At 47.4% G+C, this 15,505-nt stretch overlaps 1 protein-coding gene across 1 annotated transcript in view; it reads right to left on the reverse strand.

Annotated features, from left to right (window-relative positions):
* Window positions 1-15,505, reverse strand: part of ASTN2 (astrotactin 2) — a 360,946-nt gene that overhangs the window by 301,465 nt on the left and 43,976 nt on the right. The gene's annotated exons all lie outside the window — the stretch shown is intronic.

Consider the following 15,505-nt stretch of genomic DNA (forward strand, 5'->3'; position numbering starts at 1 on the left):
AGCTCAGCTGTATTTAATGGGGACACTCTCACAGCTCCAGCAACAAGGGAAAAACCTCCAGGCTTGAAAATATCCATTGACATTGGAGCTGCACCTGCCAGTCACCTTCTGGTGGTTTTACATCCCCCAGTCCTGATTTACAGCACACACCACCAGCCTTCCCTGACCTAGGGCACTGAATTGGGGGTTTGGAGAGCCCAAAAGGCACCCCCAGACCTGCAGAGCTGTGGAGGCAGCAGCTCCCAGGCTCAGCTGCAGCTCCTGAGTGGGCCAGGAGCACTGACAGCTCCACAGCTGCCCAGCACAGCTCCCTGCAGAGAATGGGTTTGGCAGTTTGGCAGCTGAATCCAAACCAAAAGAATAAAAACACTAGTGCAAAATGAACCAAAATATTTCTCCTTCCACCACATCTTTTTTGTGTTTGTTTTTCCATTCCCAGCATAAGCAATGGGAAGACAGACAGGTCTTCTTAGTCACTGGGCCCAGAGCTTCAGCAGCTTTGAGGAAGATCCAAATTCAATTCCTGCCTATCTGACAGCCCCTGAGCCACTGCCTGCAGGTGTGTCTGCCCCAGGACAGTCAGGAACACAAGCTCAGGCACAAGAACAGAGACAAGGTTCTCCTCCTCATCCTCCTCAGCTGCAGAGGGTCAGTGGGGAGGACAGCACTTGTTCCCCTGAGGGACACTTGGGAGGTGAGCCACCACTCAGGCTGCAAGAGCAGGCACCTGCACTTCTACAAAAACCCAGCCTGTGACTGTGTTGAGGGAAGAAATGAGGATCTGACTCCATGTTTCAGAAGGCTGATTTATTATTTTATGATATATATTACATACATATCATAAAATATCATATACATCATATATATCATATACATAAATATATATCATAAAATATCATACCTCTGTCCAAGCCAGCTGACTGTGATTGGCCATTAATTACAAACAACCACATGAGACCAATCCCAGATGCACCTGTTGCATTCCACAGCAGCAGATAACCATTGTTTACATTTTGTTCCTGAGGCCTCCCAGCTTCTCAGGAGGAAAAATCCTAAGGAAAGGATTTTCCATAAAGGATGTCTGCGACACCCAGCCCAACAAAAAAACGTCTCAATCCTTCAGGAACAGCTTTTCTCACCCCTGAAATCAATATATTTTCCAGGAGCAAGCTCCTGCCTTCCCAATATGGATCAAAAGAGAGTCAAGCGAGCTCTGATGGAGAAGACCCCATCACACACGGGTCCTTGGGCAGGGCCAAGGCCACCCCATCACTACAGATCCCTGGCTCAGCACCTCACTGGTGACAGTGCAGCCACTGTGTCACCTCAATGTCACCAGAGGGGTTTGCTCATTGCCTCTGGCCCCCTCCCAGCACTGCACCTTCCTTATTCCCAACTCCTGTGCACACCTGAGCACTCAGAGAAAAACCAAACAGCTCCTAGATCCACCAGGAGCTCACACTTATGTTTGGGAGGGGATGCAGGAGCTCCCTGTCACATCCCTGTCATCCTGCTCATGACCCTTCTCTCCTCTGACATAAAATGCTCTTTACTGCAGCAAATCAGCACCAAGAGGGTGCTGCTTGTGCTCTGTAAATCACAGTAACCCTGCAGCTCCTTCTAGACCTGGGAACCTCATGGAAGGAATCCTGTGTGTCCCCTCCAAACAAGGCACAAGCAGAAGGTTCCTTACAGCAGTAAAAATAAGAACAAAATGAGAGAAATATCAAGGCTGCTTAATTGCAGTCATCTTCCCAGCAATACTTCAAAGGTCTGTGCTGAAAAGCATCTCCTTGTCTAATTAAAATCAAAACAAACGCTACTTTGAGGAGCAGAAGCACTCACTCAGCTTTGCAGCAGAAATCCAAGAGCATCCTCAGAGGCAAACAGGCCATGGGAGAGCAGTGAAGACTCTGTTATGCAAAGCCATAATCTTAATTCTATCCAGAGGGACAGTCACCCCCAGGAGGGGATGATTTGCAGCATTACACACTCAGCACAGACATATCCTGCAGCAGACCTTTCCTAAGGAGCTCAGCAAGGAGGTTCTATCACCCAGCCCACGTGGATGCCACCAGGACCCCACTGCTGCAGCTCCAAAGGCTACATCCCATTAGGAAAGCAAGGAAAAATCCTCCAGGGTCAACCTTCCTCCAAGTTTTTTCCCTTACGCACACATTTTTTTTGCATGGGATGTTTAAAAGGATCACAGAGAACATTTCTCAGGAGTTCTGAAATATAGGCAATTTTTTGGATTTTAGCCTAGACTGAAGATAAGCCTGTTTCATTTTCAAAAGGTCTCTTCCAAAAGTAGAAACTTCAATTTAACATTCATTTCACAATTTTAAGCAAGCCCAGCAGCCAGGAAATTTGTGACAAACACGGACTTGCCAAGCCTGGTACCCATTCCCACACACTTATAAACACTTGTGTGCTTAAACTTTCATTTCAGGGCACCTGGTTACTACCCCAGCACCCCCAGGGCACCACAAACCTTCAATCAGATTCACCGCTCACAATAAAAATAATTTTTTAAAAAAGCATTTTCAAGCCCTGTAGCTGCAGAATCCCTCAATCCCCAAACACAAGGAAGTTTTTTGGCCTCATATACCTGACACTGATATTGCTCTGCCTGTGTTTCACTGGACACACATTGTCACTCCACTATCTGCTGTAGTTACAGCAGTGAAAACCCGTCCATCAGCCAGAATGTAATAGTCTGCAGCAAGATTGCCTGCTATCAGAGCTTTCAAAAGCTTTTGGAACAAATTAAAGGCATTCCTGCACCAAAACTGAATGAGATACAGTTAAAGTTTTAAATGTGCAGCAATGGAAAAGCACTTGTGGTCTGTGGCTGTTAAAAAATCTCAGTATCTAGTGGATGGGGAGCTATCAAATGGGGCTCAAACAGCCCTTTGTGGGTAAAGCACCAAGTGAAACAGCCAAACACATCATCAAACATCTGCCATGCCCCCTTCCTACCTGCTCACTGTGCTCAGCAGAGGAGACAATGTGAGAAACGCCAATCACTTGTTTTCAAAATTTTAGTTTAATAGTAATAAAATGGTTATAAAAATAGTAATACAATTAGAATATTAATAATTTGGACCATTTGAATTAGGACAATATGAGACAATAGAAACAAAGAGTTACGGACGTTCGGGTATCTTTTTCTGGGCAGCACGAGCCTGAAAAAGGACCCAAAAATGGACCCATGTTAACAGAGGATTAACCCTTAAAAGCAACAGCCTGTTGCATATTCATACACCTCATACATGATGCATAAATTCCATTCAAACACAGGATTCTGTCTGGTCAGTGTCAGCTTCTTCCTCTGAATCCTAACAGTGCCTTCGAGGAAGGAAGAAATGCGTTTCTTCTGTTAAGAGGGCAATAAATTCTTTTTCTCTGAAAGATTTAGGTGTCCTGTGGCTGCTATCTCACTGCAAGTTCTTTCTTTTAAAAAAGTATCCTACATAGCATAGTTTCTATATTTAACACTCTACTTAAGAGAATTAATACAGCATCACTTTCTAACACAGCACATATAATATTCATTTTAATATTTGCAAAAAGCCAATCATAAAATATATGCATTTTTCACAGACAATGAAGAAACAAAGAGGATCCTCCTTTTCCACAGCAGACAGACAGAGTTCTCCCTTTCCTCTGCTCAAAGACCCCAGATCAGCACCACGTCCATGCTCATAGGACCTGAGGAATCTCTTCTCCCCAACACCAGCAGGTCTCTCTCCCCTCCCAGCCCCACCAGGTGTTTTATTTGTCCCCTCCAGCCAGGTCTAATCAGTTCTTGGAGGCCTGAGGTAGCTCAGCTACCCTTGGGGCCGTAAAAATCAGCAAAATTACTTCTGTTGCAGTGTTGGAAACAAAAAGGCTTAATAAAACAAAAAAAAAAAAAAGGCTTAACAAAAAAAATAAAGGTTTAACAAAAAAAAAAACAAAAAAAAAACAACAAAAAAAAAAAAAAAAAAAAAAAAACAAAAAAAAAACAAAAAAAAACCAAGCCAAATGCCAGACGTTCTTGCTTCTAGTCAAACACTGTACAAAAGCAGTTAGTTTGTTTGTTCACTTCTTTTTCTACTGAATTGCCCAAGCAAGACTTTTTGGCTTCTGTGCAATTAGCTATCCTTAAGTTTGAGGTAAAGTCCCCCAAGTCCTATGAACTGTCTTTTAATTGAAGAGAGAAACTTCTAGGCTTCTTTCCTTTTAAAGAGACCAAAAAATAATTTTGTCGCTCCATCAACAGAGAGCACATTCCTGAACCCAGGTGCCTCCCCAAACCTTCACAACTGCCTCATCTCCCACCACACAGCTCAGCTGAGCCCATGGGGAGCTCCCACCAGGTTTGGTGCCACCTGAGGATGGTCTGAAAGTCAGGAAAAGGCACACAGAGCATTTCTGCCTTTTCTGCTCTTCCTCAAGCTCTGTGCCTTACACAGCTTCTACAGTCTTTAACATTTTCCTTGGAAATCAAGCAAACAATCCAAACAAAACTCTTCCCAGGGCTCAGCCCCTGACCTGGGCTTGTGCCCATCATCAGGTCACCCACCCAGGACAAGGCAGGGGACAGCAGTGACCGCAGCAAGATCCCTCCCAACCAACTCTCTAATCCCCCTTTTTCCCTTTGCTGCTGCTCCAACCCTTTCATATAAACATTTCATTGAAATCTTCAACTTGTATTACAATCAAACTTAAAAGCAAAGGGGCCTAAATGCATTTGGTTGGGAACCAGGAGGATTCCCATAAAAGCAGATTATGCTGGCGTGATGAATACAAAATGAAACAGCCGATATTAAAGTTGCAGGATTGTTACTCCACGCCTTCAGGCTCCATCTCCATCTCCACCATCTTCTCACTCCTCTCCCCCTTTCACTGAAGCCAGGGACAGCCTTTTCACCTCTGCCTTCTCCAGGGCAGCCTGGCAGGCTTGGAAAATTCACCAGCTCTCCCCAGCCTAATGCAGTGCCTCAACATCCACCACTTCTGGGGAGTTTGCAGCCCTGCCTTATCTGCCATGGTGTTTTACAAAGCCTGTGTTGTATTTATTTGGCTTGTTCTTGCTAATCTACCATGATTATTGTATTTTTATTTCTTCCTTGAAGGCCATTATTAAAATAAGCCCTTTTGCTTAGAGCAGTTCATCCCCACAAGGTTCCCCACCCCCAGATATCCAAACCCTCCTGGTGCCTCCTCCTGGCTCAGACCTGCTGGGCACTTTCCTGTCAGCACCAGCTGCTTGGGGAGATGGGTGAGCAGCCAGTGAGTAATTTCCAGTGCACAGATCCAGGCTCCTAAAGCCTTTTTTCCTCCCCACCTGCTCCATCCCAGCAGGAGCTGCAGCCAAGCTTCCTCATCCCACCTGCACAACTCAGCATCCTAACCTGGCAAAGGAAAAGCTGGAGATGTACTCAGTGATTCTATTTCCTTTTAGAGAGACACAATTCCAGCTTGTGCCCTCTTCTTCCACACCCCAAATCCTGCCTGCCACCCCTTTCCATCTGCTGTTACTCCAGGGGCTCTCCTGGTTTGACGTTCTCCAGAGGCACCAACCTCAGATAAAGTGTTAGTTTAGAGATTCTTCAGTGTGCTAGCTACCACTTATGCTAATAAAGCAAATTTATGCAGAAAGTCATAAACAGAGAGCTCTCCCCAGTGCCCTTGCCAGCGCAGGATTGCTCCCTGCGGAATAGATTATCACACTCGCTGCAGACAAGCTCCAAAATTACTCTAGAAATGGGGCTTCCCCCATGCTCCCAGGGGGGCTATTCTGCAGTCAAACAGGCCCTAAGAGTTGTAAGAGTTTGGGTCTTTTGGTGGCAATGTGGTGGAGTTTTTTATCCGAATCATTAGCTCAGGTTTTCTTCTTCCTCCCTTCCCCTCCGCTCCTGTTCCTTCCCTTGCACACCTCCTCCCCTGCTCTCCCCTCACACAGCTCCCTGGGGCAGCACACAAGCACAGCTGCACATCATAAAAAGTAATAGAGAAGCTCAGAAATTTAAGAAAGAGGCAACAAAAAAGGGATGACAACCTAACTCTGATCATCTCCCTTCAAAGCCCCTGTCTGTGAGAGCAGAGTGCTGCTGCACCTGCAGGGCATTTCAGGGGTGGCTCTGCTGGTGTGCAGGTCTGCATGGACACAGAATCACGGAATGGTTTGAGTTAGAAAATATCTCTGAGATCATTGAGTCCAGTTGTGATCCCAGCAGTGCCAAATCCAAGGCAGGATGCTGGATGGAGGAGGGATGGAGCCAGCCTAGTCTGGGGTGGTCCAAGGGGGTCCTGATGGCACCAAGTGCAGGCTGGAGCACTCTGCATCTCACTGCCAGCAGCATCACATGCCTGACCTTGGATAATCCAAATGGGATTTGCAGTAAAGGGAGTTTGGCTGTTTAGGCAAAACAGGATTTGCAGAAAGGGAGTTTGGCTGTTTAGGCCAAATGAGATTTGCAGTAAAGGGGGTTTGGCTGTTTAGGCAAAACAGGATTTGCAGTAAAGGGGGTTTGGCTGTTTCCAGGCTCTGCTGGAAGGACAAGAACAAGCAGCCAGGTTCAGGCAGGCTCCTGGGATCAGTCACCTGGAAATCACAGAGATGTGGGAGGAACTGAGCTGCCACCAAAGGGGTCATGACCACCAGAGCAATGGGACTGATGGTGAGGGCAGATCCCAAGCTCAACAGGAACCCAAAAAACAAGAAAATCTCCTTGGTTTGGATGGAGAGCTTGCAGTCTGCATCATCCAGGAGAAGAGTGAGGTGAGCAGGGAGCACAGAGTCAGCCCCAGCCCCTGGAAACTCTTCAGACAACCAGAGGGCTGGGCTGCTCCAACTCAGCTCTCTTGGTCTTAGCTCTGGAGCCTTCTGGACTATCCCCACATCCCTTTGGCCTTTCTAATCCTGGCGTTAGGGTCCCTGGACACATCAGGGAGCAGATATTGATTTGCCTGAGCTACCCACAGATCTCAGTCTGATTCCACAAACCCCAGAGAAGCTCAGCACACTGTGTGCTCCTGCAGCGGCTCTGATTGCAATTCAGGCTCCAGCACATTACCCTTATTTATAATGCCAGGGCTTCCATGTGGTGCCTCAGGCACTCTGAAATTATTACAAGGCTCTTTGACTTTCAATTCCCTTCCATTCAATTCCATCTTCACCTGTCAGCAGAGGCTCCCCCTGGCCAGTGCTGGGATCTGATCCTGCAGGAATTGCTGGCACATGGGTGAGACATCTCCATTGGAATGAGAAGCACCAGGTATGGCAGAGCAAGGGGGAGTGTCACAGGCATCTTTCATGGAAAATCTTTTCCTTAGGATTTTTCCTCCTGAGAAGCTGGGAGGCCTCGGGAACAAAATGTAAACAATGATTATCTGCTGCTGTGGAATGCAACAGGTGCATCTGGGATTGGTCTCATGTGGTTGTTTCTAATTAATGGCCAATCATAGTCAGCTGGCTCAGACAGAGAGTCTGAGCCACAAACCTTTGTTCTCATTCTTTCTTTTTCTATTCTTAGCTAGCCTTCTGATGAAATCCTTTCTTCTATTCTTTTAGTATAGTTTTAAGATATATACATCATAAAATAATAAATCAAGTCTTCTGAAACATGGAGTCAGATCCTCATCTCTTCTGTCATCCTAAGAAGCACACCTGAGTGAGGCTTTTTCAGAGAGAGGAGAAACCAGGGGTGCTCAGCCACAGCCCCTCTGTGGTGTGATTGGGCACTGGCATGACCTGCCCAGGGAGGTGATGGAGTCACCTTCCCTGGATGTGGCACTTGGTGCCATGGGGACCTGGGGGCCCTCACAAACACCACACACAGGAAATGCTGGCACATGGAAACAGGGCCAGATGGGTTGTAGTCCACAGAAGGAGAGGGAAGGAGCCCAGTCAGCCCCACCTGCCTGCATTGCTGCTGCTTCCCTTCCCTGGGCACTGGGAGGGCTGGGCTGGGGATGCCTTTTCCTCAAGCACAGCCACCATGGCAGCAGGGCGGTGTCAGGATGGCACCAGATAAGGCTTGTGCAAAGGGAAAACGTTTGGAAAGCCCCCCACTATGTGCAGGTGACAGCAGCAACAACAACTTTCCCTTTGTCTGTGAGTTTCTGCAGGAGCAGGGCAAGGGCAGCCCAGTACAGCAGGGTGGGCATCAGGGCAGAGCAGACCTGTCACAAAGGGACAGAGAGGGAATGTGCTTGTCTTCCCTGCAAGCTGTGACAGGAGCAGAAGGGCAGCGTGACACATTCAGGTGATTTGAAGAGCGTGGCACAGCCAGGCAGGCTCCAGGACAAAGCAGGGAGGTGCATTTGCTTTACAGCACCAGCCCCGAGGGGTGAGCACTGCTCCAAGCTCCATTAGAGCCAGCCAAGAGCTTTATAAGTCCTTTGCATTTTTAAACCTCTCTTTGGGAAGCAGACCTCTTAAAATGATAAGGCAGTTTGATAGCTCAGGGCTCTGCTCAGACTGTGAAGTAATTTTTCAACAATGGTTCCTCCACGGACCTGCCCTCCCAAAGGGGAGGTGGAACAGGCAGAGGAGGAGGAGAAAACAGGAGAGAGGAGGTCTGGTTGCCTTCTACAAACACTAAGACAGCTCCACATGCTGAGAGATGGATGCCCTTCTCCAAGGAGAAGGAGCTGGTTGGGTATTTTCAGGAGAGAAGAAAAAGCAGCTACAGTGCATTGCTTGGGATCTTCTGCCTCTGTGTCACCTGGAGCACCAGGTGGGTGCATCCAAAGCCAAACAGGCTGAAAATTCTGGGTATTCCCTTGCCCAAAAGGGCAAAAAATATCAGTTACCAGGAATGATCAGTTGCTGCTGCCCCTTCACTCACAGGGTCCTTTCTCTGCTGTCAAGGCAGACATCCACAGTGGTTACTAAAGGATTAAGAATCTTACCCCTACTCCAGAACTGCCTGAAAAGCCCCTAGAGCCTTGCCAGCTATCCAAGGTACCACTCAAGCAGCCAGTTTTGTCTGGACTGCTCAACAAACCCCCCAAATCCAGCTCTTACCTACACAAATGAGTTCTTGCAGCCTCACAGAAAATTCATTTCTCTCTAAGACTGTAACACCTTAACCCAGGAGCAACCTTGCATGTTTATCCACCCCAGCAAGGACCCAGGGCACTGTGACAGGAATGGCCCAGAGTGTCCCAGGACACAGTGACAGGAATGGCCCAGGGTGTCCCAGGACACAGTGACAGGAATGGCCCAGTATTACCGCGCCTGAGTGGGTCGCAGCTGGTGAGAGAGAGACAGTGAATCTTGTTTCTTGAATCAGAAGGCTTGATTTATTAAGATATTATATATAATACATTAAGACTATACTAAATAGAATATAGAGAGAGGTTTGCAGAGCAGCTAGGCTAGCTAAGAATTGATAGAAAAGAATCTACAACAAAGCTGTGGCCAAGGACTCAGTCCCCTGGCTTGCACTTTGTGATTGGCCCTTAATTATAAACATAGAAAATGAGCCAATCAGGAAACTCCTGTTGCATTCCACAGCATCTGATAATAATTGTTTACCTTGTCTTCTGAGGCCTCTGGCCTCCAGAAGACACAGAAATCCGAAAGAAAGGATTTCTGTGAAGAAATGTCTGTGACAGCCCAGGGTGTCCCAGGGCACTGTGACAGGAATGGCCCAGGGTGTCCCAGCCCAGGGCACTGTGACAGGAATGGCCCAGGGTGTCCCAGGGCACTGTGCCATCCTCCCACTGGCCAAGCACCACCAGAGCTCTGCAGGAGAGAAGCCCAGCAAGGGCTAAGGGAGAGCAGACTGCTGCTCCTGAAGATGCCATCCCAGATGGGATGCTGCTCCTAAAGATGCCATGTCCCTCTGAGCAGGACAAATCACCTGGGCAGCCTCAGCCCTGGAGCCAAGGGCTGCCCTTGCAGGCTGCAAACCCCCAGGCTGCCAGAAGCAAAAAGGTTTGCTGGGATGAGCTGTGAAATTTCTCACCTCTCTCTGGCCTGGCTCCCACTGCAGTGAACTGGGCTCAAAGCTGCTGTAAGAGCACAGCAAAGTCACTGCAGGGCTCAGAAAGTGGCATCATAAGATGAGGCGACATTAAAACCCAAAATAATAAAAGCAACCAAATTTATTAAACTTCTCAGAGCCTGGGAGCAAAACAATTTTTCCCCATTTAAAAGCGGGTAAGGCATAAGAGAAGCTGAGCAATTTGTCAGAGATTGGAAGCAACAAAGTGAGAGAGACCAAAGCCTGAAGCAGACAGCACACACAGACACCACCCTGCCACCCCATTCCAGCCTTTTTCCTGCAGCTTCCCCAGCAGGAAAGGCTAATCCATGTCATTATCTGGTTCCCCCACCATTAGATCCAACAGCAGCATGGTCTCGTTTGCTGTCCTAACAAGAGCCTCAGTGAAAGCTGCACAGGAGCTGCCCAAAAAGGGGCACCCACACTGAGACAAAAGAGACACAGAGCACTGTTCCCCTTGATCTGCATACACAAAAGGTCATGGGAAAGTGGCAGAGGGGGATGAATCCTGCAGCCTCATTAGAGGGAAAGAAACTGTTTCTGCAAATAATTGATTTCTAAATTTATCCCCTAATTAAATAGGTTCCCTGGACGAATCTGCATGCAGGATGCAAGGTGATGATTTAGTGCCTGGCTTCCTCCAGGAACACATCAACACATGTTTGCAAATTGTCTCTCTGCCAGACTCAAAGGAAAGGTGATCATCTCCCCACACCCGCTCTCCTGAGCCCCTCCTGACACCTGGAGCCTGGGCACACCTGGCTGAGCCCCCTCTGTGCCAGGTTCATCAGAGCCACATACAGAAACAAGGATGTTTGTCACCAGTCCCCATGCTCCAGGCACCCATCCCCGCTCACACCCTGCCCCATGCTGTTCAACCTTCTAGTTTCTCAACTGGCAAAAGCTCTGAGCCGATTAATATCTCTCTCAGCATCTGTCTTGGGATGCACTTGACATTGGCCATCAGCTGTGTCATTACACACCTTTGAGTGTGACACATGACATGGAGTGAAACGACCCAACTAGATGAGAGAAAATTCTCATTTAGTGCCAGAGTTCAGATTTAAATGTGTTGGCATCGTTGTGGAATCTGATTGTTGTCAAAATTTTATTTTTCTTCCTCATTTTAGGGGTCAAGCTGAATCTGACTTTCAAGTGCTTGAAATTGCCAAGAAACTGGAGATGACTGGCATCAGATTCCACCTTGCCTCCGACCATGAGGGCACCAAAATCAACCTGGCAGTTTCACACATGGGTGTGCTAGTGTTCCAGGTATGGCAGGGATGGCAGACTCTGTCCTTTAGCATGTCTTGGAGTAAGTCTCTCATTTTAACATCAGGTGTCTCTGATGCCTTGGAAATTTAATATGCTCTATGGTCAAGGAGTGTCATTTAAGCCCCCAAAATTCTGTTTGGTGCAGATTGTTCTTGTGCAGAGAGAAGAGCATCAAAACCAAGTGACAGTGAAGTAGGGGGGCTTTGTTTGAAGTTAGGTGTGTGATGAGAGAAAATCATCAATTAATTCAATTTTTGGAACAGCCCTGGGACAGGTCTGTCATCCTGGAATTTTGGTTTGATTTCTCTTATTTCAATATTCCAATGGATTTTTGCTGGATATTGTTGCTCTTATTGTACAGGAATGCTGATTGATTGGAGTGATTGGACTAATTAGCATTACTATGTTTGGGAGGGAATTTTGCCAGGCTGTAAAACTCCAGCAGAACTGGAAATGCACTGCCCAAACTCAGCACATAGCATGGCAAGAATGAGAAGCATTATCTCCAAACCACGCTCCTGCTTCCGACATCAATTCCAGGGCTGTTCCTGTCTGCTCGCTTTGACTTTTTCCTACAGACACCATCAGCTAATAAAACCCCCAGAGACGGATCCTGGGATAAAACCAGGCTACAAGCTCTGCAAAAATTAAGCACATTTATCACTCTTCCACGGAGAGCTCCTTTAGGGAAAGCAGAGAGCCCTGATGCTCTCAGACAAGCATCAAAGGGCTTGGGACGTGGAAACTCCGCGTTAGCTTGAAAAGACAAGGAGGTGGCAAATGTCCCTGCTGTGACAGAGCCCTGGTAATTAACTCCTGCTGCCTGGGACAGTGAGCAGAGCCCACAGCCTGTCCATCTTTGCTGCATCAGAGCTCTCCCTGCCCAAAAAGGGGCAAAACTTGCCTGCATTTACACATTTTCCATCCCCTTCTCTTTCCACCCCACAAGTCATTTGTGCCCTTTGTGTACAGGTCCCCCTTCCTTCAGCCCTTTGGTGCTGAGTGTTTAGGATCTATAGATGTGATTGTCCCTCTTGATGTCCCACATGCTGAGGTTCCTGCTCCTGGCACGTGATGGTCACAAGGATTTAGCCATAAGTTTAGATTTAGACTAAATATTAGGAATTCTTTGTTGTTGAGGGTGGGCAGGCCCTGGCACAGGGTGCCCAGAGCAGCTGTGGCTGCCCCTGGATCCCTGGCAGCGCCCAAGGCCAGGCTGGGCAGGGCTGGGAGCAGCCTGGGACAGTGGGAGGTGTCCTTGCCATGGCAGGGATAGAATTAGATGAGTTTTAAGTTCCTTCCAAAGCATTCTATAATTCTGTGATTCTACAAGTGCATCCTAGAGATGCTGTACAATGCCCATCCCTGTCACAATGAGCAGATGTGATTTTGTCCCCTCACCCCCCCCAAAAAAGTTCTTCAAAACTGGAGCATCTCATGGCATTTTGAATTTCTCAACACTTCTGGATGAAAACTACCTTATTAAGTGAGTTCTCCATCAAAAAAAAATCACTACCACAGATGGAGCTCAGGCCCTAACCTACTTCTGCACTCAAAAAAATAAAAAGCCATTAGGTGGCTAAATACTTTAGGAACTGTGTCCCTTCATCTCCCTGCTGTGGTTTTCTGTCTGTAGCAGAGCATCCTCCTTTATAAATTGCCTCTGAGAGCCTCTGATCTTGTCTTAAAGAAAACAATATTATTCACAGGATGGGAAAGAGATGGAGGAGAGCTAATTAGTCCTCATACAGAGGAGTTTGCAAGATATGACATTTAAATTAAGCCTGATTTTCAGTTGCTGGTGCTAATTTCTTCATGTAATGTCACTGGCTTTTTCTTCCAGAGGTGCCTTTTTTGCTCACCTTGAGCATTTTTAAAGGCAAAAAAATTCTTTAGGTACCAAAGCAAATTTATAATCCAGCTCTCCAGCACTTTCCAACCTGAGCAAGTTAAAACCCCACTAAAAGCAGAGTCCTTGAGGCCCTGCTCCCCAAGGATGTGTGCACATAAAGCAAGGAAAATGTGTGGTTATTAGAGTTTAGCTTTATTGTTTCCAAAAAACACACTGAAGATTGTGTTTATGATTCTGGAGAAAATAAAAGCCTCTCTCCAATTGTTAAAATAGCGAACATGAGATACTCCAGTGACTTCTAAACAATCAAACTGCACAGCACTCTCTACTTGGATTCCAGAACAGTCTGTGCAAGAGTGAGAATGAGCCTGAGTAGGGATAGGACATAAACCCACAACTCACCTTAGAGCCAAAGGAAGCAGAATTAACTTACACAGTCATTTCATAAGTTACGTGAAGGACAAGAAAACAGTTCAAAACCCATTACAAAATTCATTAGGAGCCAGTTTTGCTGGCTTTCAGAAACATCCTGGTTTCTGAATGATCGAATCCCCTTTGAAAGCCAGACTTGAGCAAGAGAATCATTTAGATACACTCCAAACCAAACAAAAAAGTGAAATCTTAGCTGGAGCTTTCTCTCTGGCCCTTGCACAGGTTTCTTGCAAAGCCTTCCCCACCCAGCATGACATCCACACCTTCACAGACCCTTCCCTGCCCCACATCCCACCATGCTGAAGGTCTGCAGGGAAGGGTTTGTATCCATCAAACATTGCCCAAAAATCCCAACAGCCTCCACCACTTCTGCCCCTGCACCTTCAGCCTGGATTGAGGAAAACCCACAGGGTGTTTTTTATCCCCCTCCTTTATTACCAAGGCTCTGTGAGGTTATGAATTATTGAATGGAGGTGTCTCTGCAGTTTAGGATGATGATGATGATGATGGAAGGGCAATGCAGGTGGCAGAGGGGCTGTGCCCTCAGCACAGGGAGCCAAGGGCCACGTCCAAGGGGATCCTCACCCAGCTCCTCAGTGTCCCTGCCCATCCATCAGAGCCTGATCCATCACCTGCCTGGCACAATGGGGATCAAATTCATCTCGGAGGATGCCAAGGGGAATACACCTGCCACAGGGAGGGGAGGGAAACTCCTCACACCCTGTTCATAACCACAATTGAAAACCCAGGATTTGAGACCCTCCTGGCCATGCCTGGTGGGTAACCTGAACTGCCTGAGCTGGATAAATCAGGTCTTCCTTGGAGTTTCAGCACAAGGAAACAGACTGGGGGTAGGGATGGAAAAAGTGAGGACGGGGATCCTGAGAAGGTGGTGACAGAATGCAGCCTCCAGACAATTTCACAGACACTATTACTGGCAGCTCTAAAACAACCTGTTAGCATGGGCCTCTGGGGCTTGCAATAAAAACCAAGATGTATGTTTCCCAGGTTAGATAGATGGCTGAAAATTAAAGGAACAGCTTGGAAAAATATGTCAGTTCCACCCATCCCTTTGTGTACATTTACTTGCAAGCCCCTCAGCGCCTCCAGCTGCCTTCATCCCAGCATGGGAGCAGCATGCAAACCACACCCTGCTCCCAAACCCACCTTGCTGGCTAATGGCTGCATTCCAAGAAATACATAACAACACTAAACTGAATCTTAAACAGCTTCAAAGAAGCACCAAATTCAACACACATAGCCAGATCTTCCAGTTGAGGCAGCATTGAGTGTCCAAAATAACTCCATGGTTTCTGGGCTTCCTGCTCCAGAAACATGTAGCAGAATTGATGAGAATGGGGGAGTTTCCACTTTATCATCTTTTATAAATTTCTTCAGTGGTCTCCTTCTGTGCGACAGCACATGCCACAGTTGAGATAACCACAATACACAGATTGTCACCACAGAATTTCAGAAAGCTTGTACCCATACCCAGTAACACCTTACCTCATCAGAAGGCTTCAGCTATCTGCCCATACAGAGCCACACCACTTCAGAAGGCTGCAATAACTGCCCTTCTTGTCCTTCAGCCCAACCTTTCATCCCCTCACTGTTAATGCACTGCACCTGTGTGCCCCTCACTGTTAATGCACTGCACCTGTGTGCCCTCACTGTTAATGCACTGCACCTGTGTGCCCCTCACTGTTAATGCACTGCACCTGTGTGCCCCTCACCGATAATGCACTGCACCTGTGTGCCCCTCACCGTTAATGCACTGCACCTGTGTGCCCCTCACCGTTAATGCACTGCACCTGTGTGCCCCTCACTGTTCATGCACTGCACCTGTGTGCCCTCACCGTTAATGCACTGCACCTGTGTGCCCCTCACTGTTCATGCACTGCACCTGTGTGCCCTCACCATTAATGCACTGCACCTGTGT

Source organism: Melospiza georgiana, chromosome 20 (assembly GCF_028018845.1).
Source record: "Melospiza georgiana isolate bMelGeo1 chromosome 20, bMelGeo1.pri, whole genome shotgun sequence".
NCBI lineage: Eukaryota > Metazoa > Chordata > Aves > Passeriformes > Passerellidae > Melospiza > Melospiza georgiana.